The 21,357-nt window shown below is 46.3% G+C and overlaps 14 non-coding genes across 14 annotated transcripts; all 14 read right to left on the bottom strand.

Annotated features, from left to right (window-relative positions):
- Positions 1 to 333: 333 nt before the first annotated feature.
- Positions 334 to 524, bottom strand: LOC142270384 (U2 spliceosomal RNA). Its single transcript, XR_012735691.1, has one exon. It is a non-coding gene; the product is annotated as a U2 spliceosomal RNA (small nuclear RNA).
- A 1,387-nt stretch (positions 525 to 1,911) lies between these two features.
- On the bottom strand, positions 1,912 to 2,102 carry LOC142270385 (U2 spliceosomal RNA). Its single transcript, XR_012735692.1, has one exon. It is a non-coding gene; the product is annotated as a U2 spliceosomal RNA (small nuclear RNA).
- Positions 2,103 to 3,489: 1,387 nt separating this feature from the next.
- Positions 3,490 to 3,680, bottom strand: LOC142270386 (U2 spliceosomal RNA). Its single transcript, XR_012735693.1, has one exon. It is a non-coding gene; the product is annotated as a U2 spliceosomal RNA (small nuclear RNA).
- A 1,387-nt stretch (positions 3,681 to 5,067) lies between these two features.
- On the bottom strand, positions 5,068 to 5,258 carry LOC142270388 (U2 spliceosomal RNA). Its single transcript, XR_012735695.1, has one exon. It is a non-coding gene; the product is annotated as a U2 spliceosomal RNA (small nuclear RNA).
- A 1,387-nt stretch (positions 5,259 to 6,645) lies between these two features.
- On the bottom strand, positions 6,646 to 6,836 carry LOC142270389 (U2 spliceosomal RNA). Its single transcript, XR_012735696.1, has one exon. It is a non-coding gene; the product is annotated as a U2 spliceosomal RNA (small nuclear RNA).
- Positions 6,837 to 8,223: 1,387 nt separating this feature from the next.
- LOC142270390 (U2 spliceosomal RNA) lies at positions 8,224 to 8,414 on the bottom strand. The gene has a single exon (XR_012735697.1). It is a non-coding gene; the product is annotated as a U2 spliceosomal RNA (small nuclear RNA).
- A 1,387-nt stretch (positions 8,415 to 9,801) lies between these two features.
- On the bottom strand, positions 9,802 to 9,992 carry LOC142270391 (U2 spliceosomal RNA). Its single transcript, XR_012735698.1, has one exon. It is a non-coding gene; the product is annotated as a U2 spliceosomal RNA (small nuclear RNA).
- A 1,387-nt stretch (positions 9,993 to 11,379) lies between these two features.
- LOC142270392 (U2 spliceosomal RNA) lies at positions 11,380 to 11,570 on the bottom strand. The gene has a single exon (XR_012735699.1). It is a non-coding gene; the product is annotated as a U2 spliceosomal RNA (small nuclear RNA).
- A 1,387-nt stretch (positions 11,571 to 12,957) lies between these two features.
- On the bottom strand, positions 12,958 to 13,148 carry LOC142270331 (U2 spliceosomal RNA). Its single transcript, XR_012735643.1, has one exon. It is a non-coding gene; the product is annotated as a U2 spliceosomal RNA (small nuclear RNA).
- Positions 13,149 to 14,535: 1,387 nt separating this feature from the next.
- LOC142270332 (U2 spliceosomal RNA) lies at positions 14,536 to 14,726 on the bottom strand. Its single transcript, XR_012735644.1, has one exon. It is a non-coding gene; the product is annotated as a U2 spliceosomal RNA (small nuclear RNA).
- A 1,387-nt stretch (positions 14,727 to 16,113) lies between these two features.
- Positions 16,114 to 16,304, bottom strand: LOC142270333 (U2 spliceosomal RNA). Its single transcript, XR_012735645.1, has one exon. It is a non-coding gene; the product is annotated as a U2 spliceosomal RNA (small nuclear RNA).
- A 1,387-nt stretch (positions 16,305 to 17,691) lies between these two features.
- Positions 17,692 to 17,882, bottom strand: LOC142270334 (U2 spliceosomal RNA). Its single transcript, XR_012735646.1, has one exon. It is a non-coding gene; the product is annotated as a U2 spliceosomal RNA (small nuclear RNA).
- Positions 17,883 to 19,269: 1,387 nt separating this feature from the next.
- LOC142270335 (U2 spliceosomal RNA) lies at positions 19,270 to 19,460 on the bottom strand. Its single transcript, XR_012735647.1, has one exon. It is a non-coding gene; the product is annotated as a U2 spliceosomal RNA (small nuclear RNA).
- A 1,387-nt stretch (positions 19,461 to 20,847) lies between these two features.
- LOC142270337 (U2 spliceosomal RNA) lies at positions 20,848 to 21,038 on the bottom strand. Its single transcript, XR_012735649.1, has one exon. It is a non-coding gene; the product is annotated as a U2 spliceosomal RNA (small nuclear RNA).
- Between the last annotated feature and the right edge of the window lie 319 nt (positions 21,039 to 21,357).

The following is a 21,357-nucleotide window of genomic DNA, read 5'->3' on the forward strand; positions in this document are numbered from 1 at the left end:
TAGATGTTATCACACCTGTGGTCACTGCAGCAGCAGGTGAATCCACTTTGTCCAAAAGGGATCTATTCCATTCAATTGCAAATGATCTAGATAAGACAGAGAACTGCAGCACGGGGACATAGCCGAGTTGGTCAGGTTGAGTGGTGATGAGTTTGCTATTTGGATGAATAAAGAAAGTCAAAAGTGTGAAAGATAAAAAACAAAAGGAGGAAGTGTGAAAAGTGAATGGGCCAAATTGAGGTGCATATGAAGACGTATGCTTTCTTCCAATTCATTAAATCGGGCTAATATGAATCAGGTGAATTGAGTTCTGCTTTTGGAAACTGGGTTAAGAAGGGGTGCACCGTTCCTGGAGGTACTGCAATACCAGGTCAATGCGTGGAGTGGACAGAGCAAGCTCTTTTTCCATCTCCCTGTTCTAAAAATCCATTTAATATATGGTCCCCAGATAGGGGACGTATCAGATATTAAACTGATAAGAACAGATACTACACTTGATCTTAGCCAAAAGGCCGAGAAGCGATAACCAGAATTGGTTTGGGCCTCGAGTGGCACCCTGGCCTATGCCGGACACATCTTAGGGAGAGAGAGCGAGAGGGAGACAAACCCACGCCTACACAAGACATTTTGTCACCCAAGCCAACCCTTGAAAAGGCTGCTTTGCAGAGCCAAAACAAGAAGAATGGTGCGTTTTGCAGCCGCCGCCCACTGCAATGAATCTGAATAACTCCTCCTTTAGGGCGCAAGCAACTCCCCTCCCCCTTGCAGTCTTTCCAATTCACGATACAAAAAGACGGACAGGACAGGTTGCCTGACTTTCCGTCACTGCCACCCTTTGCCATCCTTACCCGTAGAAAGCCCTTTCATCATCCCCAAACCCTAATCTTTTCCCTTTCCTTCCCAGCCCCCAAACCCTGCCCTCTGTACCTTTCTCACCACCCGCTTCCCTTCTCCTGTCATCCCCCTACCACCCGGGAAAAAAAGAGATTGCCCCCTCCTTCCACTAGCCCACCCTCCCACCCAAAGAACAACTTCTTCTGCGCAGCTTGTTTTCTAGGCAGCAGCGCTATTGTGATGTCATCGGGGGGCATTGTGACAAGCCGCCAGTGTTCCGTCTCTTCATGTTGTGCACAGTTCAAACGGAAAATACATCAACAGGCAGACTACAGAAAAGCTTACTATCAAAGGTTAGAGGGGGGCTTTCTCAGAGGGCTTTTTACAGTTTTTCTATTCCCAATTAGCCGTTTAAGTGTACTTATTGAAAGTAGTAATTCTTTCATAGGCCGCCCTTTCTTAGTATTTGACGTTCCTTATATTGCGGTATGAGGCTTCGCAGTAGGTTGCAAACATTCATCACCCATGACTGTCCCCAATTGAGCTCAGAAGCTCAATGTCTATCATGACCTCTCTTTTAGAATGTCCAAGAGCAAGCAAACTATTCCTCCAGGAGAGGGCGCCAACAGACTACTAAAGAGATCATCATTACTCAAAGAAAACCCCAAAAACCAATGCATGATAGGAATAAACAGGTAACTTTCTTTGGAGTGGAAGCGGAGAGATCGCACCAGATGCCAATTCTAGATGTTATCACACCTGTGGTCACTGCAGCAGCAGGTGAATCCACTTTGTCCAAAAGGGATCTATTCCATTCAATTGCAAATGATCTAGATAAGACAGAGAACTGCAGCACGGGGACATAGCCGAGTTGGTCAGGTTGAGTGGTGATGAGTTTGCTATTTGGATGAATAAAGAAAGTCAAAAGTGTGAAAGATAAAAAACAAAAGGAGGAAGTGTGAAAAGTGAATGGGCCAAATTGAGGTGCATATGAAGACGTATGCTTTCTTCCAATTCATTAAATCGGGCTAATATGAATCAGGTGAATTGAGTTCTGCTTTTGGAAACTGGGTTAAGAAGGGGTGCACCGTTCCTGGAGGTACTGCAATACCAGGTCAATGCGTGGAGTGGACAGAGCAAGCTCTTTTTCCATCTCCCTGTTCTAAAAATCCATTTAATATATGGTCCCCAGATAGGGGACGTATCAGATATTAAACTGATAAGAACAGATACTACACTTGATCTTAGCCAAAAGGCCGAGAAGCGATAACCAGAATTGGTTTGGGCCTCGAGTGGCACCCTGGCCTATGCCGGACACATCTTAGGGAGAGAGAGCGAGAGGGAGACAAACCCACGCCTACACAAGACATTTTGTCACCCAAGCCAACCCTTGAAAAGGCTGCTTTGCAGAGCCAAAACAAGAAGAATGGTGCGTTTTGCTGCCGCCGCCCACTGCAATGAATCTGAATAACTCCTCCTTTAGGGCGCAAGCAACTCCCCTCCCCCTTGCAGTCTTTCCAATTCACGATACAAAAAGACGGACAGGACAGGTTGCCTGACTTTCCGTCACTGCCACCCTTTGCCATCCTTACCCGTAGAAAGCCCTTTCATCATCCCCAAACCCTAATCTTTTCCCTTTCCTTCCCAGCCCCCAAACCCTGCCCTCTGTACCTTTCTCACCACCCGCTTCCCTTCTCCTGTCATCCCCCTACCACCCGGGAAAAAAAGAGATTGCCCCCTCCTTCCACTAGCCCACCCTCCCACCCAAAGAACAACTTCTTCTGCGCAGCTTGTTTTCTAGGCAGCAGCGCTATTGTGATGTCATCGGGGGGCATTGTGACAAGCCGCCAGTGTTCCGTCTCTTCATGTTGTGCACAGTTCAAACGGAAAATACATCAACAGGCAGACTACAGAAAAGCTTACTATCAAAGGTTAGAGGGGGGCTTTCTCAGAGGGCTTTTTACAGTTTTTCTATTCCCAATTAGCCGTTTAAGTGTACTTATTGAAAGTAGTAATTCTTTCATAGGCCGCCCTTTCTTAGTATTTGACGTTCCTTATATTGCGGTATGAGGCTTCGCAGTAGGTTGCAAACATTCATCACCCATGACTGTCCCCAATTGAGCTCAGAAGCTCAATGTCTATCATGACCTCTCTTTTAGAATGTCCAAGAGCAAGCAAACTATTCCTCCAGGAGAGGGCGCCAACAGACTACTAAAGAGATCATCATTACTCAAAGAAAACCCCAAAAACCAATGCATGATAGGAATAAACAGGTAACTTTCTTTGGAGTGGAAGCGGAGAGATCGCACCAGATGCCAATTCTAGATGTTATCACACCTGTGGTCACTGCAGCAGCAGGTGAATCCACTTTGTCCAAAAGGGATCTATTCCATTCAATTGCAAATGATCTAGATAAGACAGAGAACTGCAGCACGGGGACATAGCCGAGTTGGTCAGGTTGAGTGGTGATGAGTTTGCTATTTGGATGAATAAAGAAAGTCAAAAGTGTGAAAGATAAAAAACAAAAGGAGGAAGTGTGAAAAGTGAATGGGCCAAATTGAGGTGCATATGAAGACGTATGCTTTCTTCCAATTCATTAAATCGGGCTAATATGAATCAGGTGAATTGAGTTCTGCTTTTGGAAACTGGGTTAAGAAGGGGTGCACCGTTCCTGGAGGTACTGCAATACCAGGTCAATGCGTGGAGTGGACAGAGCAAGCTCTTTTTCCATCTCCCTGTTCTAAAAATCCATTTAATATATGGTCCCCAGATAGGGGACGTATCAGATATTAAACTGATAAGAACAGATACTACACTTGATCTTAGCCAAAAGGCCGAGAAGCGATAACCAGAATTGGTTTGGGCCTCGAGTGGCACCCTGGCCTATGCCGGACACATCTTAGGGAGAGAGAGCGAGAGGGAGACAAACCCACGCCTACACAAGACATTTTGTCACCCAAGCCAACCCTTGAAAAGGCTGCTTTGCAGAGCCAAAACAAGAAGAATGGTGCGTTTTGCAGCCGCCGCCCACTGCAATGAATCTGAATAACTCCTCCTTTAGGGCGCAAGCAACTCCCCTCCCCCTTGCAGTCTTTCCAATTCACGATACAAAAAGACGGACAGGACAGGTTGCCTGACTTTCCGTCACTGCCACCCTTTGCCATCCTTACCCGTAGAAAGCCCTTTCATCATCCCCAAACCCTAATCTTTTCCCTTTCCTTCCCAGCCCCCAAACCCTGCCCTCTGTACCTTTCTCACCACCCGCTTCCCTTCTCCTGTCATCCCCCTACCACCCGGGAAAAAAAGAGATTGCCCCCTCCTTCCACTAGCCCACCCTCCCACCCAAAGAACAACTTCTTCTGCGCAGCTTGTTTTCTAGGCAGCAGCGCTATTGTGATGTCATCGGGGGGCATTGTGACAAGCCGCCAGTGTTCCGTCTCTTCATGTTGTGCACAGTTCAATCGGAAAATACATCAACAGGCAGACTACAGAAAAGCTTACTATCAAAGGTTAGAGGGGGGCTTTCTCAGAGGGCTTTTTACAGTTTTTCTATTCCCAATTAGCCGTTTAAGTGTACTTATTGAAAGTAGTAATTCTTTCATAGGCCGCCCTTTCTTAGTATTTGACGTTCCTTATATTGCGGTATGAGGCTTCGCAGTAGGTTGCAAACATTCATCACCCATGACTGTCCCCAATTGAGCTCAGAAGCTCAATGTCTATCATGACCTCTCTTTTAGAATGTCCAAGAGCAAGCAAACTATTCCTCCAGGAGAGGGCGCCAACAGACTACTAAAGAGATCATCATTACTCAAAGAAAACCCCAAAAACCAATGCATGATAGGAATAAACAGGTAACTTTCTTTGGAGTGGAAGCGGAGAGATCGCACCAGATGCCAATTCTAGATGTTATCACACCTGTGGTCACTGCAGCAGCAGGTGAATCCACTTTGTCCAAAAGGGATCTATTCCATTCAATTGCAAATGATCTAGATAAGACAGAGAACTGCAGCACGGGGACATAGCCGAGTTGGTCAGGTTGAGTGGTGATGAGTTTGCTATTTGGATGAATAAAGAAAGTCAAAAGTGTGAAAGATAAAAAACAAAAGGAGGAAGTGTGAAAAGTGAATGGGCCAAATTGAGGTGCATATGAAGACGTATGCTTTCTTCCAATTCATTAAATCGGGCTAATATGAATCAGGTGAATTGAGTTCTGCTTTTGGAAACTGGGTTAAGAAGGGGTGCACCGTTCCTGGAGGTACTGCAATACCAGGTCAATGCGTGGAGTGGACAGAGCAAGCTCTTTTTCCATCTCCCTGTTCTAAAAATCCATTTAATATATGGTCCCCAGATAGGGGACGTATCAGATATTAAACTGATAAGAACAGATACTACACTTGATCTTAGCCAAAAGGCCGAGAAGCGATAACCAGAATTGGTTTGGGCCTCGAGTGGCACCCTGGCCTATGCCGGACACATCTTAGGGAGAGAGAGCGAGAGGGAGACAAACCCACGCCTACACAAGACATTTTGTCACCCAAGCCAACCCTTGAAAAGGCTGCTTTGCAGAGCCAAAACAAGAAGAATGGTGCGTTTTGCAGCCGCCGCCCACTGCAATGAATCTGAATAACTCCTCCTTTAGGGCGCAAGCAACTCCCCTCCCCCTTGCAGTCTTTCCAATTCACGATACAAAAAGACGGACAGGACAGGTTGCCTGACTTTCCGTCACTGCCACCCTTTGCCATCCTTACCCGTAGAAAGCCCTTTCATCATCCCCAAACCCTAATCTTTTCCCTTTCCTTCCCAGCCCCCAAACCCTGCCCTCTGTACCTTTCTCACCACCCGCTTCCCTTCTCCTGTCATCCCCCTACCACCCGGGAAAAAAAGAGATTGCCCCCTCCTTCCACTAGCCCACCCTCCCACCCAAAGAACAACTTCTTCTGCGCAGCTTGTTTTCTAGGCAGCAGCGCTATTGTGATGTCATCGGGGGGCATTGTGACAAGCCGCCAGTGTTCCGTCTCTTCATGTTGTGCACAGTTCAAACGGAAAATACATCAACAGGCAGACTACAGAAAAGCTTACTATCAAAGGTTAGAGGGGGGCTTTCTCAGAGGGCTTTTTACAGTTTTTCTATTCCCAATTAGCCGTTTAAGTGTACTTATTGAAAGTAGTAATTCTTTCATAGGCCGCCCTTTCTTAGTATTTGACGTTCCTTATATTGCGGTATGAGGCTTCGCAGTAGGTTGCAAACATTCATCACCCATGACTGTCCCCAATTGAGCTCAGAAGCTCAATGTCTATCATGACCTCTCTTTTAGAATGTCCAAGAGCAAGCAAACTATTCCTCCAGGAGAGGGCGCCAACAGACTACTAAAGAGATCATCATTACTCAAAGAAAACCCCAAAAACCAATGCATGATAGGAATAAACAGGTAACTTTCTTTGGAGTGGAAGCGGAGAGATCGCACCAGATGCCAATTCTAGATGTTATCACACCTGTGGTCACTGCAGCAGCAGGTGAATCCACTTTGTCCAAAAGGGATCTATTCCATTCAATTGCAAATGATCTAGATAAGACAGAGAACTGCAGCACGGGGACATAGCCGAGTTGGTCAGGTTGAGTGGTGATGAGTTTGCTATTTGGATGAATAAAGAAAGTCAAAAGTGTGAAAGATAAAAAACAAAAGGAGGAAGTGTGAAAAGTGAATGGGCCAAATTGAGGTGCATATGAAGACGTATGCTTTCTTCCAATTCATTAAATCGGGCTAATATGAATCAGGTGAATTGAGTTCTGCTTTTGGAAACTGGGTTAAGAAGGGGTGCACCGTTCCTGGAGGTACTGCAATACCAGGTCAATGCGTGGAGTGGACAGAGCAAGCTCTTTTTCCATCTCCCTGTTCTAAAAATCCATTTAATATATGGTCCCCAGATAGGGGACGTATCAGATATTAAACTGATAAGAACAGATACTACACTTGATCTTAGCCAAAAGGCCGAGAAGCGATAACCAGAATTGGTTTGGGCCTCGAGTGGCACCCTGGCCTATGCCGGACACATCTTAGGGAGAGAGAGCGAGAGGGAGACAAACCCACGCCTACACAAGACATTTTGTCACCCAAGCCAACCCTTGAAAAGGCTGCTTTGCAGAGCCAAAACAAGAAGAATGGTGCGTTTTGCAGCCGCCGCCCACTGCAATGAATCTGAATAACTCCTCCTTTAGGGCGCAAGCAACTCCCCTCCCCCTTGCAGTCTTTCCAATTCACGATACAAAAAGACGGACAGGACAGGTTGCCTGACTTTCCGTCACTGCCACCCTTTGCCATCCTTACCCGTAGAAAGCCCTTTCATCATCCCCAAACCCTAATCTTTTCCCTTTCCTTCCCAGCCCCCAAACCCTGCCCTCTGTACCTTTCTCACCACCCGCTTCCCTTCTCCTGTCATCCCCCTACCACCCGGGAAAAAAAGAGATTGCCCCCTCCTTCCACTAGCCCACCCTCCCACCCAAAGAACAACTTCTTCTGCGCAGCTTGTTTTCTAGGCAGCAGCGCTATTGTGATGTCATCGGGGGGCATTGTGACAAGCCGCCAGTGTTCCGTCTCTTCATGTTGTGCACAGTTCAAACGGAAAATACATCAACAGGCAGACTACAGAAAAGCTTACTATCAAAGGTTAGAGGGGGGCTTTCTCAGAGGGCTTTTTACAGTTTTTCTATTCCCAATTAGCCGTTTAAGTGTACTTATTGAAAGTAGTAATTCTTTCATAGGCCGCCCTTTCTTAGTATTTGACGTTCCTTATATTGCGGTATGAGGCTTCGCAGTAGGTTGCAAACATTCATCACCCATGACTGTCCCCAATTGAGCTCAGAAGCTCAATGTCTATCATGACCTCTCTTTTAGAATGTCCAAGAGCAAGCAAACTATTCCTCCAGGAGAGGGCGCCAACAGACTACTAAAGAGATCATCATTACTCAAAGAAAACCCCAAAAACCAATGCATGATAGGAATAAACAGGTAACTTTCTTTGGAGTGGAAGCGGAGAGATCGCACCAGATGCCAATTCTAGATGTTATCACACCTGTGGTCACTGCAGCAGCAGGTGAATCCACTTTGTCCAAAAGGGATCTATTCCATTCAATTGCAAATGATCTAGATAAGACAGAGAACTGCAGCACGGGGACATAGCCGAGTTGGTCAGGTTGAGTGGTGATGAGTTTGCTATTTGGATGAATAAAGAAAGTCAAAAGTGTGAAAGATAAAAAACAAAAGGAGGAAGTGTGAAAAGTGAATGGGCCAAATTGAGGTGCATATGAAGACGTATGCTTTCTTCCAATTCATTAAATCGGGCTAATATGAATCAGGTGAATTGAGTTCTGCTTTTGGAAACTGGGTTAAGAAGGGGTGCACCGTTCCTGGAGGTACTGCAATACCAGGTCAATGCGTGGAGTGGACAGAGCAAGCTCTTTTTCCATCTCCCTGTTCTAAAAATCCATTTAATATATGGTCCCCAGATAGGGGACGTATCAGATATTAAACTGATAAGAACAGATACTACACTTGATCTTAGCCAAAAGGCCGAGAAGCGATAACCAGAATTGGTTTGGGCCTCGAGTGGCACCCTGGCCTATGCCGGACACATCTTAGGGAGAGAGAGCGAGAGGGAGACAAACCCACGCCTACACAAGACATTTTGTCACCCAAGCCAACCCTTGAAAAGGCTGCTTTGCAGAGCCAAAACAAGAAGAATGGTGCGTTTTGCAGCCGCCGCCCACTGCAATGAATCTGAATAACTCCTCCTTTAGGGCGCAAGCAACTCCCCTCCCCCTTGCAGTCTTTCCAATTCACGATACAAAAAGACGGACAGGACAGGTTGCCTGACTTTCCGTCACTGCCACCCTTTGCCATCCTTACCCGTAGAAAGCCCTTTCATCATCCCCAAACCCTAATCTTTTCCCTTTCCTTCCCAGCCCCCAAACCCTGCCCTCTGTACCTTTCTCACCACCCGCTTCCCTTCTCCTGTCATCCCCCTACCACCCGGGAAAAAAAGAGATTGCCCCCTCCTTCCACTAGCCCACCCTCCCACCCAAAGAACAACTTCTTCTGCGCAGCTTGTTTTCTAGGCAGCAGCGCTATTGTGATGTCATCGGGGGGCATTGTGACAAGCCGCCAGTGTTCCGTCTCTTCATGTTGTGCACAGTTCAAACGGAAAATACATCAACAGGCAGACTACAGAAAAGCTTACTATCAAAGGTTAGAGGGGGGCTTTCTCAGAGGGCTTTTTACAGTTTTTCTATTCCCAATTAGCCGTTTAAGTGTACTTATTGAAAGTAGTAATTCTTTCATAGGCCGCCCTTTCTTAGTATTTGACGTTCCTTATATTGCGGTATGAGGCTTCGCAGTAGGTTGCAAACATTCATCACCCATGACTGTCCCCAATTGAGCTCAGAAGCTCAATGTCTATCATGACCTCTCTTTTAGAATGTCCAAGAGCAAGCAAACTATTCCTCCAGGAGAGGGCGCCAACAGACTACTAAAGAGATCATCATTACTCAAAGAAAACCCCAAAAACCAATGCATGATAGGAATAAACAGGTAACTTTCTTTGGAGTGGAAGCGGAGAGATCGCACCAGATGCCAATTCTAGATGTTATCACACCTGTGGTCACTGCAGCAGCAGGTGAATCCACTTTGTCCAAAAGGGATCTATTCCATTCAATTGCAAATGATCTAGATAAGACAGAGAACTGCAGCACGGGGACATAGCCGAGTTGGTCAGGTTGAGTGGTGATGAGTTTGCTATTTGGATGAATAAAGAAAGTCAAAAGTGTGAAAGATAAAAAACAAAAGGAGGAAGTGTGAAAAGTGAATGGGCCAAATTGAGGTGCATATGAAGACGTATGCTTTCTTCCAATTCATTAAATCGGGCTAATATGAATCAGGTGAATTGAGTTCTGCTTTTGGAAACTGGGTTAAGAAGGGGTGCACCGTTCCTGGAGGTACTGCAATACCAGGTCAATGCGTGGAGTGGACAGAGCAAGCTCTTTTTCCATCTCCCTGTTCTAAAAATCCATTTAATATATGGTCCCCAGATAGGGGACGTATCAGATATTAAACTGATAAGAACAGATACTACACTTGATCTTAGCCAAAAGGCCGAGAAGCGATAACCAGAATTGGTTTGGGCCTCGAGTGGCACCCTGGCCTATGCCGGACACATCTTAGGGAGAGAGAGCGAGAGGGAGACAAACCCACGCCTACACAAGACATTTTGTCACCCAAGCCAACCCTTGAAAAGGCTGCTTTGCAGAGCCAAAACAAGAAGAATGGTGCGTTTTGCAGCCGCCGCCCACTGCAATGAATCTGAATAACTCCTCCTTTAGGGCGCAAGCAACTCCCCTCCCCCTTGCAGTCTTTCCAATTCACGATACAAAAAGACGGACAGGACAGGTTGCCTGACTTTCCGTCACTGCCACCCTTTGCCATCCTTACCCGTAGAAAGCCCTTTCATCATCCCCAAACCCTAATCTTTTCCCTTTCCTTCCCAGCCCCCAAACCCTGCCCTCTGTACCTTTCTCACCACCCGCTTCCCTTCTCCTGTCATCCCCCTACCACCCGGGAAAAAAAGAGATTGCCCCCTCCTTCCACTAGCCCACCCTCCCACCCAAAGAACAACTTCTTCTGCGCAGCTTGTTTTCTAGGCAGCAGCGCTATTGTGATGTCATCGGGGGGCATTGTGACAAGCCGCCAGTGTTCCGTCTCTTCATGTTGTGCACAGTTCAAACGGAAAATACATCAACAGGCAGACTACAGAAAAGCTTACTATCAAAGGTTAGAGGGGGGCTTTCTCAGAGGGCTTTTTACAGTTTTTCTATTCCCAATTAGCCGTTTAAGTGTACTTATTGAAAGTAGTAATTCTTTCATAGGCCGCCCTTTCTTAGTATTTGACGTTCCTTATATTGCGGTATGAGGCTTCGCAGTAGGTTGCAAACATTCATCACCCATGACTGTCCCCAATTGAGCTCAGAAGCTCAATGTCTATCATGACCTCTCTTTTAGAATGTCCAAGAGCAAGCAAACTATTCCTCCAGGAGAGGGCGCCAACAGACTACTAAAGAGATCATCATTACTCAAAGAAAACCCCAAAAACCAATGCATGATAGGAATAAACAGGTAACTTTCTTTGGAGTGGAAGCGGAGAGATCGCACCAGATGCCAATTCTAGATGTTATCACACCTGTGGTCACTGCAGCAGCAGGTGAATCCACTTTGTCCAAAAGGGATCTATTCCATTCAATTGCAAATGATCTAGATAAGACAGAGAACTGCAGCACGGGGACATAGCCGAGTTGGTCAGGTTGAGTGGTGATGAGTTTGCTATTTGGATGAATAAAGAAAGTCAAAAGTGTGAAAGATAAAAAACAAAAGGAGGAAGTGTGAAAAGTGAATGGGCCAAATTGAGGTGCATATGAAGACGTATGCTTTCTTCCAATTCATTAAATCGGGCTAATATGAATCAGGTGAATTGAGTTCTGCTTTTGGAAACTGGGTTAAGAAGGGGTGCACCGTTCCTGGAGGTACTGCAATACCAGGTCAATGCGTGGAGTGGACAGAGCAAGCTCTTTTTCCATCTCCCTGTTCTAAAAATCCATTTAATATATGGTCCCCAGATAGGGGACGTATCAGATATTAAACTGATAAGAACAGATACTACACTTGATCTTAGCCAAAAGGCCGAGAAGCGATAACCAGAATTGGTTTGGGCCTCGAGTGGCACCCTGGCCTATGCCGGACACATCTTAGGGAGAGAGAGCGAGAGGGAGACAAACCCACGCCTACACAAGACATTTTGTCACCCAAGCCAACCCTTGAAAAGGCTGCTTTGCAGAGCCAAAACAAGAAGAATGGTGCGTTTTGCAGCCGCCGCCCACTGCAATGAATCTGAATAACTCCTCCTTTAGGGCGCAAGCAACTCCCCTCCCCCTTGCAGTCTTTCCAATTCACGATACAAAAAGACGGACAGGACAGGTTGCCTGACTTTCCGTCACTGCCACCCTTTGCCATCCTTACCCGTAGAAAGCCCTTTCATCATCCCCAAACCCTAATCTTTTCCCTTTCCTTCCCAGCCCCCAAACCCTGCCCTCTGTACCTTTCTCACCACCCGCTTCCCTTCTCCTGTCATCCCCCTACCACCCGGGAAAAAAAGAGATTGCCCCCTCCTTCCACTAGCCCATCCTCCCACCCAAAGAACAACTTCTTCTGCGCAGCTTGTTTTCTAGGCAGCAGCGCTATTGTGATGTCATCGGGGGGCATTGTGACAAGCCGCCAGTGTTCCGTCTCTTCATGTTGTGCACAGTTCAAACGGAAAATACATCAACAGGCAGACTACAGAAAAGCTTACTATCAAAGGTTAGAGGGGGGCTTTCTCAGAGGGCTTTTTACAGTTTTTCTATTCCCAATTAGCCGTTTAAGTGTACTTATTGAAAGTAGTAATTCTTTCATAGGCCGCCCTTTCTTAGTATTTGACGTTCCTTATATTGCGGTATGAGGCTTCGCAGTAGGTTGCAAACATTCATCACCCATGACTGTCCCCAATTGAGCTCAGAAGCTCAATGTCTATCATGACCTCTCTTTTAGAATGTCCAAGAGCAAGCAAACTATTCCTCCAGGAGAGGGCGCCAACAGACTACTAAAGAGATCATCATTACTCAAAGAAAACCCCAAAAACCAATGCATGATAGGAATAAACAGGTAACTTTCTTTGGAGTGGAAGCGGAGAGATCGCACCAGATGCCAATTCTAGATGTTATCACACCTGTGGTCACTGCAGCAGCAGGTGAATCCACTTTGTCCAAAAGGGATCTATTCCATTCAATTGCAAATGATCTAGATAAGACAGAGAACTGCAGCACGGGGACATAGCCGAGTTGGTCAGGTTGAGTGGTGATGAGTTTGCTATTTGGATGAATAAAGAAAGTCAAAAGTGTGAAAGATAAAAAACAAAAGGAGGAAGTGTGAAAAGTGAATGGGCCAAATTGAGGTGCATATGAAGACGTATGCTTTCTTCCAATTCATTAAATCGGGCTAATATGAATCAGGTGAATTGAGTTCTGCTTTTGGAAACTGGGTTAAGAAGGGGTGCACCGTTCCTGGAGGTACTGCAATACCAGGTCAATGCGTGGAGTGGACAGAGCAAGCTCTTTTTCCATCTCCCTGTTCTAAAAATCCATTTAATATATGGTCCCCAGATAGGGGACGTATCAGATATTAAACTGATAAGAACAGATACTACACTTGATCTTAGCCAAAAGGCCGAGAAGCGATAACCAGAATTGGTTTGGGCCTCGAGTGGCACCCTGGCCTATGCCGGACACATCTTAGGGAGAGAGAGCGAGAGGGAGACAAACCCACGCCTACACAAGACATTTTGTCACCCAAGCCAACCCTTGAAAAGGCTGCTTTGCAGAGCCAAAACAAGAAGAATGGTGCGTTTTGCAGCCGCCGCCCACTGCAATGAATCTGAATAACTCCTCCTTTAGGGCGCAAGCAACTCCCCTCCCCCTTGCAGTCTTTCCAATTCACGATACAAAAAGACGGACAGGACAGGTTGCCTGACTTTCCGTCACTGCCACCCTTTGCCATCCTTACCCGTAGAAAGCCCTTTCATCATCCCCAAACCCTAATCTTTTCCCTTTCCTTCCCAGCCCCCAAACCCTGCCCTCTGTACCTTTCTCACCACCCGCTTCCCTTCTCCTGTCATCCCCCTACCACCCGGGAAAAAAAGAGATTGCCCCCTCCTTCCACTAGCCCACCCTCCCACCCAAAGAACAACTTCTTCTGCGCAGCTTGTTTTCTAGGCAGCAGCGCTATTGTGATGTCATCGGGGGGCATTGTGACAAGCCGCCAGTGTTCCGTCTCTTCATGTTGTGCACAGTTCAAACGGAAAATACATCAACAGGCAGACTACAGAAAAGCTTACTATCAAAGGTTAGAGGGGGGCTTTCTCAGAGGGCTTTTTACAGTTTTTCTATTCCCAATTAGCCGTTTAAGTGTACTTATTGAAAGTAGTAATTCTTTCATAGGCCGCCCTTTCTTAGTATTTGACGTTCCTTATATTGCGGTATGAGGCTTCGCAGTAGGTTGCAAACATTCATCACCCATGACTGTCCCCAATTGAGCTCAGAAGCTCAATGTCTATCATGACCTCTCTTTTAGAATGTCCAAGAGCAAGCAAACTATTCCTCCAGGAGAGGGCGCCAACAGACTACTAAAGAGATCATCATTACTCAAAGAAAACCCCAAAAACCAATGCATGATAGGAATAAACAGGTAACTTTCTTTGGAGTGGAAGCGGAGAGATCGCACCAGATGCCAATTCTAGATGTTATCACACCTGTGGTCACTGCAGCAGCAGGTGAATCCACTTTGTCCAAAAGGGATCTATTCCATTCAATTGCAAATGATCTAGATAAGACAGAGAACTGCAGCACGGGGACATAGCCGAGTTGGTCAGGTTGAGTGGTGATGAGTTTGCTATTTGGATGAATAAAGAAAGTCAAAAGTGTGAAAGATAAAAAACAAAAGGAGGAAGTGTGAAAAGTGAATGGGCCAAATTGAGGTGCATATGAAGACGTATGCTTTCTTCCAATTCATTAAATCGGGCTAATATGAATCAGGTGAATTGAGTTCTGCTTTTGGAAACTGGGTTAAGAAGGGGTGCACCGTTCCTGGAGGTACTGCAATACCAGGTCAATGCGTGGAGTGGACAGAGCAAGCTCTTTTTCCATCTCCCTGTTCTAAAAATCCATTTAATATATGGTCCCCAGATAGGGGACGTATCAGATATTAAACTGATAAGAACAGATACTACACTTGATCTTAGCCAAAAGGCCGAGAAGCGATAACCAGAATTGGTTTGGGCCTCGAGTGGCACCCTGGCCTATGCCGGACACATCTTAGGGAGAGAGAGCGAGAGGGAGACAAACCCACGCCTACACAAGACATTTTGTCACCCAAGCCAACCCTTGAAAAGGCTGCTTTGCAGAGCCAAAACAAGAAGAATGGTGCGTTTTGCAGCCGCCGCCCACTGCAATGAATCTGAATAACTCCTCCTTTAGGGCGCAAGCAACTCCCCTCCCCCTTGCAGTCTTTCCAATTCACGATACAAAAAGACGGACAGGACAGGTTGCCTGACTTTCCGTCACTGCCACCCTTTGCCATCCTTACCCGTAGAAAGCCCTTTCATCATCCCCAAACCCTAATCTTTTCCCTTTCCTTCCCAGCCCCCAAACCCTGCCCTCTGTACCTTTCTCACCACCCGCTTCCCTTCTCCTGTCATCCCCCTACCACCCGGGAAAAAAAGAGATTGCCCCCTCCTTCCACTAGCCCACCCTCCCACCCAAAGAACAACTTCTTCTGCGCAGCTTGTTTTCTAGGCAGCAGCGCTATTGTGATGTCATCGGGGGGCATTGTGACAAGCCGCCAGTGTTCCGTCTCTTCATGTTGTGCACAGTTCAAACGGAAAATACATCAACAGGCAGACTACAGAAAAGCTTACTATCAAAGGTTAGAGGGGGGCTTTCTCAGAGGGCTTTTTACAGTTTTTCTATTCCCAATTAGCCGTTTAAGTGTACTTATTGAAAGTAGTAATTCTTTCATAGGCCGCCCTTTCTTAGTATTTGACGTTCCTTATATTGCGGTATGAGGCTTCGCAGTAGGTTGCAAACATTCATCACCCATGACTGTCCCCAATTGAGCTCAGAAGCTCAATGTCTATCATGACCTCTCTTTTAGAATGTCCAAGAGCAAGCAAACTATTCCTCCAGGAGAGGGCGCCAACAGACTACTAAAGAGATCATCATTACTCAAAGAAAACCCCAAAAACCAATGCATGATAGGAATAAACAGGTAACTTTCTTTGGAGTGGAAGCGGAGAGATCGCACCAGATGCCAATTCTAGATGTTATCACACCTGTGGTCACTGCAGCAGCAGGTGAATCCACTTTGTCCAAAAGGGATCTATTCCATTCAATTGCAAATGATCTAGATAAGACAGAGAACTGCAGCACGGGGACATAGCCGAGTTGGTCAGGTTGAGTGGTGATGAGTTTGCTATTTGGATGAATAAAGAAAGTCAAAAGTGTGAAAGATAAAAAACAAAAGGAGGAAGTGTGAAAAGTGAATGGGCCAAATTGAGGTGCATATGAAGACGTATGCTTTCTTCCAATTCATTAAATCGGGCTAATATGAATCAGGTGAATTGAGTTCTGCTTTTGGAAACTGGGTTAAGAAGGGGTGCACCGTTCCTGGAGGTACTGCAATACCAGGTCAATGCGTGGAGTGGACAGAGCAAGCTCTTTTTCCATCTCCCTGTTCTAAAAATCCATTTAATATATGGTCCCCAGATAGGGGACGTATCAGATATTAAACTGATAAGAACAGATACTACACTTGATCTTAGCCAAAAGGCCGAGAAGCGATAACCAGAATTGGTTTGGGCCTCGAGTGGCACCCTGGCCTATGCCGGACACATCTTAGGGAGAGAGAGCGAGAGGGAGACAAACCCACGCCTACACAAGACATTTTGTCACCCAAGCCAACCCTTGAAAAGGCTGCTTTGCAGAGCCAAAACAAGAAGAATGGTGCGTTTTGCAGCCGCCGCCCACTGCAATGAATCTGAATAACTCCTCCTTTAGGGCGCAAGCAACTCCCCTCCCCCTTGCAGTCTTTCCAATTCACGATACAAAAAGACGGACAGGACAGGTTGCCTGACTTTCCGTCACTGCCACCCTTTGCCATCCTTACCCGTAGAAAGCCCTTTCATCATCCCCAAACCCTAATCTTTTCCCTTTCCTTCCCAGCCCCCAAACCCTGCCCTCTGTACCTTTCTCACCACCCGCTTCCCTTCTCCTGTCATCCCCCTACCACCCGGGAAAAAAAGAGATTGCCCCCTCCTTCCACTAGCCCACCCTCCCACCCAAAGAACAACTTCTTCTGCGCAGCTTGTTTTCTAGGCAGCAGCGCTATTGTGATGTCATCGGGGGGCATTGTGACAAGCCGCCAGTGTTCCGTCTCTTCATGTTGTGCACAGTTCAAACGGAAAATACATCAACAGGCAGACTACAGAAAAGCTTACTATCAAAGGTTAGAGGGGGGCTTTCTCAGAGGGCTTTTTACAGTTTTTCTATTCCCAATTAGCCGTTTAAGTGTACTTATTGAAAGTAGTAATTCTTTCATAGGCCGCCCTTTCTTAGTATTTGACGTTCCTTATATTGCGGTATGAGGCTTCGCAGTAGGTTGCAAACATTCATCACCCATGACTGTCCCCAATTGAGCTCAGAAGCTCAATGTCTATCATGACCTCTCTTTTAGAATGTCCAAGAGCAAGCAAACTATTCCTCCAGGAGAGGGCGCCAACAGACTACTAAAGAGATCATCATTACTCAAAGAAAACCCCAAAAACCAATGCATGATAGGAATAAACAGGTAACTTTCTTTGGAGTGGAAGCGGAGAGATCGCACCAGATGCCAATTCTAGATGTTATCACACCTGTGGTCACTGCAGCAGCAGGTGAATCCACTTTGTCCAAAAGGGATCTATTCCATTCAATTGCAAATGATCTAGATAAGACAGAGAACTGCAGCACGGGGACATAGCCGAGTTGGTCAGGTTGAGTGGTGATGAGTTTGCTATTTGGATGAATAAAGAAAGTCAAAAGTGTGAAAGATAAAAAACAAAAGGAGGAAGTGTGAAAAGTGAATGGGCCAAATTGAGGTGCATATGAAGACGTATGCTTTCTTCCAATTCATTAAATCGGGCTAATATGAATCAGGTGAATTGAGTTCTGCTTTTGGAAACTGGGTTAAGAAGGGGTGCACCGTTCCTGGAGGTACTGCAATACCAGGTCAATGCGTGGAGTGGACAGAGCAAGCTCTTTTTCCATCTCCCTGTTCTAAAAATCCATTTAATATATGGTCCCCAGATAGGGGACGTATCAGATATTAAACTGATAAGAACAGATACTACACTTGATCTTAGCCAAAAGGCCGAGAAGCGATAACCAGAATTGGTTTGGGCCTCGAGTGGCACCCTGGCCTATGCCGGACACATCTTAGGGAGAGAGAGCGAGAGGGAGACAAACCCACGCCTACACAAGACATTTTGTCACCCAAGCCAACCCTTGAAAAGGCTGCTTTGCAGAGCCAAAACAAGAAGAATGGTGCGTTTTGCAGCCGCCGCCCACTGCAATGAATCTGAATAACTCCTCCTTTAGGGCGCAAGCAACTCCCCTCCCCCTTGCAGTCTTTCCAATTCACGATACAAAAAGACGGACAGGACAGGTTGCCTGACTTTCCGTCACTGCCACCCTTTGCCATCCTTACCCGTAGAAAGCCCTTTCATCATCCCCAAACCCTAATCTTTTCCCTTTCCTTCCCAGCCCCCAAACCCTGCCCTCTGTACCTTTCTCACCACCCGCTTCCCTTCTCCTGTCATCCCCCTACCACCCGGGAAAAAAAGAGATTGCCCCCTCCTTCCACTAGCCCACCCTCCCACCCAAAGAACAACTTCTTCTGCGCAGCTTGTTTTCTAGGCAGCAGCGCTATTGTGATGTCATCGGGGGGCATTGTGACAAGCCGCCAGTGTTCCGTCTCTTCATGTTGTGCACAGTTCAAACGGAAAATACATCAACAGGCAGACTACAGAAAAGCTTACTATCAAAGGTTAGAGGGGGGCTTTCTCAGAGGGCTTTTTACAGTTTTTCTATTCCCAATTAGCCGTTTAAGTGTACTTATTGAAAGTAGTAATTCTTTCATAGGCCGCCCTTTCTTAGTATTTGACGTTCCTTATATTGCGGTATGAGGCTTCGCAGTAGGTTGCAAACATTCATCACCCATGACTGTCCCCAATTGAGCTCAGAAGCTCAATGTCTATCATGACCTCTCTTTTAGAATGTCCAAGAGCAAGCAAACTATTCCTCCAGGAGAGGGCGCCAACAGACTACTAAAGAGATCATCATTACTCAAAGAAAACCCCAAAAACCAATGCATGATAGGAATAAACAGGTAACTTTCTTTGGAGTGGAAGCGGAGAGATCGCACCAGATGCCAATTCTAGATGTTATCACACCTGTGGTCACTGCAGCAGCAGGTGAATCCACTTTGTCCAAAAGGGATCTATTCCATTCAATTGCAAATGATCTAGATAAGACAGAGAACTGCAGCACGGGGACATAGCCGAGTTGGTCAGGTTGAGTGGTGATGAGTTTGCTATTTGGATGAATAAAGAAAGTCAAAAGTGTGAAAGATAAAAAACAAAAGGAGGAAGTGTGAAAAGTGAATGGGCCAAATTGAGGTGCATATGAAGACGTATGCTTTCTTCCAATTCATTAAATCGGGCTAATATGAATCAGGTGAATTGAGTTCTGCTTTTGGAAACTGGGTTAAGAAGGGGTGCACCGTTCCTGGAGGTACTGCAATACCAGGTCAATGCGTGGAGTGGACAGAGCAAGCTCTTTTTCCATCTCCCTGTTCTAAAAATCCATTTAATATATGGTCCCCAGATAGGGGACGTATCAGATATTAAACTGATAAGAACAGATACTACACTTGATCTTAGCCAAAAGGCCGAGAAGCGATAACCAGAATTGGTTTGGGCCTCGAGTGGCACCCTGGCCTATGCCGGACACATCTTAGGGAGAGAGAGCGAGAGGGAGACAAACCCACGCCTACACAAGACATTTTGTCACCCAAGCCAACCCTTGAAAAGGCTGCTTTGCAGAGCCAAAACAAGAAGAATGGTGCGTTTTGCAGCCGCCGCCCACTGCAATGAATCTGAATAACTCCTCCTTTAGGGCGCAAGCAACTCCCCTCCCCCTTGCAGTCTTTCCAATTCACGATACAAAAAGACGGACAGGACAGGTTGCCTGACTTTCCGTCACTGCCACCCTTTGCCATCCTTACCCGTAGAAAGCCCTTTCATCATCCCCAAACCCTAATCTTTTCCCTTTCCTTCCCAGCCCCCAAACCCTGCCCTCTGTACCTTTCTCACCACCCGCTTCCCTTCTCCTGTCATCCCCCTACCACCCGGGAAAAAAAGAGATTGCCCCCTCCTTCCACTAGCCCACCCTCCCACCCAAAGAACAACTTCTTCTGCGCAGCTTGTTTTCTAGGCAGCAGCGCTATTGTGATGTCATCGGGGGGCATTGTGACAAGCCGCCAGTGTTCCGTCTCTTCATGTTGTGCACAGTTCAAACGGAAAATACATCAACAGGCAGACTACAGAAAAGCTTACTATCAAAGGTTAGAGGGGGGCTTTCTCAGAGGGCTTTTTACAGTTTTTCTATTCCCAATTAGCCGTTTAAGTGTACTTATTGAAAGTAGTAATTCTTTCATAGGCCGCCCTTTCTTAGTATTTGACGTTCCTTATATTGCGGTATGAGGCTTCGCAGTAGGTTGCAAACATTCATCACCCATGACTGTCCCCAATTGAGCTCAGAAGCTCAATGTCTATCATGACCTCTCTTTTAGAATGTCCAAGAGCAAGCAAACTATTCCTCCAGGAGAGGGCGCCAACAGACTACTAAAGAGATCATCATTACTCAAAGAAAACCCCAAAAACCAATGCATGATAGGAATAAACAGGTAACTTTCTTTGGAGTGGAAGCGGAGAGATCGCACCAGATGCCAATTCTAGATGTTATCACACCTGTGGTCACTGCAGCAGCAGGTGAATCCACTTTGTCCAAAAGGGATCTATTCCATTCAATTGCAAATGATCTAGATAAGACAGAGAACTGCAGCACGGGGACATAGCCGAGTTGGTCAGGTTGAGTGGTGATGAGTTTGCTATTTGGATGAATAAAGAAAGTCAAAAGTGTGAAAGATAAAAAACAAAAGGAGGAAGTGTGAAAAGTGAATGGGCCAAATTGAGGTGCATATGAAGACGTATGCTTTCTTCCAATTCATTAAATCGGGCTAATATGAATCAGGTGAATTGAGTTCTGCTTTTGGAAACTGGGTTAAGAAGGGGTGCACCGTTCCTGGAGGTACTGCAATACCAGGTCAATGCGTGGAGTGGACAGAGCAAGCTCTTTTTCCATCTCCCTGTTCTAAAAATCCATTTAATATATGGTCCCCAGATAGGGGACGTATCAGATATTAAACTGATAAGAACAGATACTACACTTGATCTTAGCCAAAAGGCCGAGAAGCGATAACCAGAATTGGTTTGGGCCTCGAGTGGCACCCTGGCCTATGCCGGACACATCTTAGGGAGAGAGAGCGAGAGGGAGACAAACCCACGCCTACACAAGACATTTTGTCACCCAAGCCAACCCTTGAAAAGGCTGCTTTGCAGAGCCAAAACAAGAAGAATGGTGCGTTTTGCAGCCGCCGCCCACTGCAATGAATCTGAATAACTCCTCCTTTAGGGCGCAAGCAACTCCCCTCCCCCTTGCAGTCTTTCCAATTCACGATACAAAAAGACGGACAGGACAGGTTGCCTGACTTTCCGTCACTGCCACCCTTTGCCATC

Source organism: Anomaloglossus baeobatrachus, unplaced genomic scaffold (genome assembly GCF_048569485.1).
Source record: "Anomaloglossus baeobatrachus isolate aAnoBae1 unplaced genomic scaffold, aAnoBae1.hap1 Scaffold_3267, whole genome shotgun sequence".
In the NCBI taxonomy this organism is placed as follows: Eukaryota; Metazoa; Chordata; class Amphibia; order Anura; family Aromobatidae; genus Anomaloglossus; species Anomaloglossus baeobatrachus.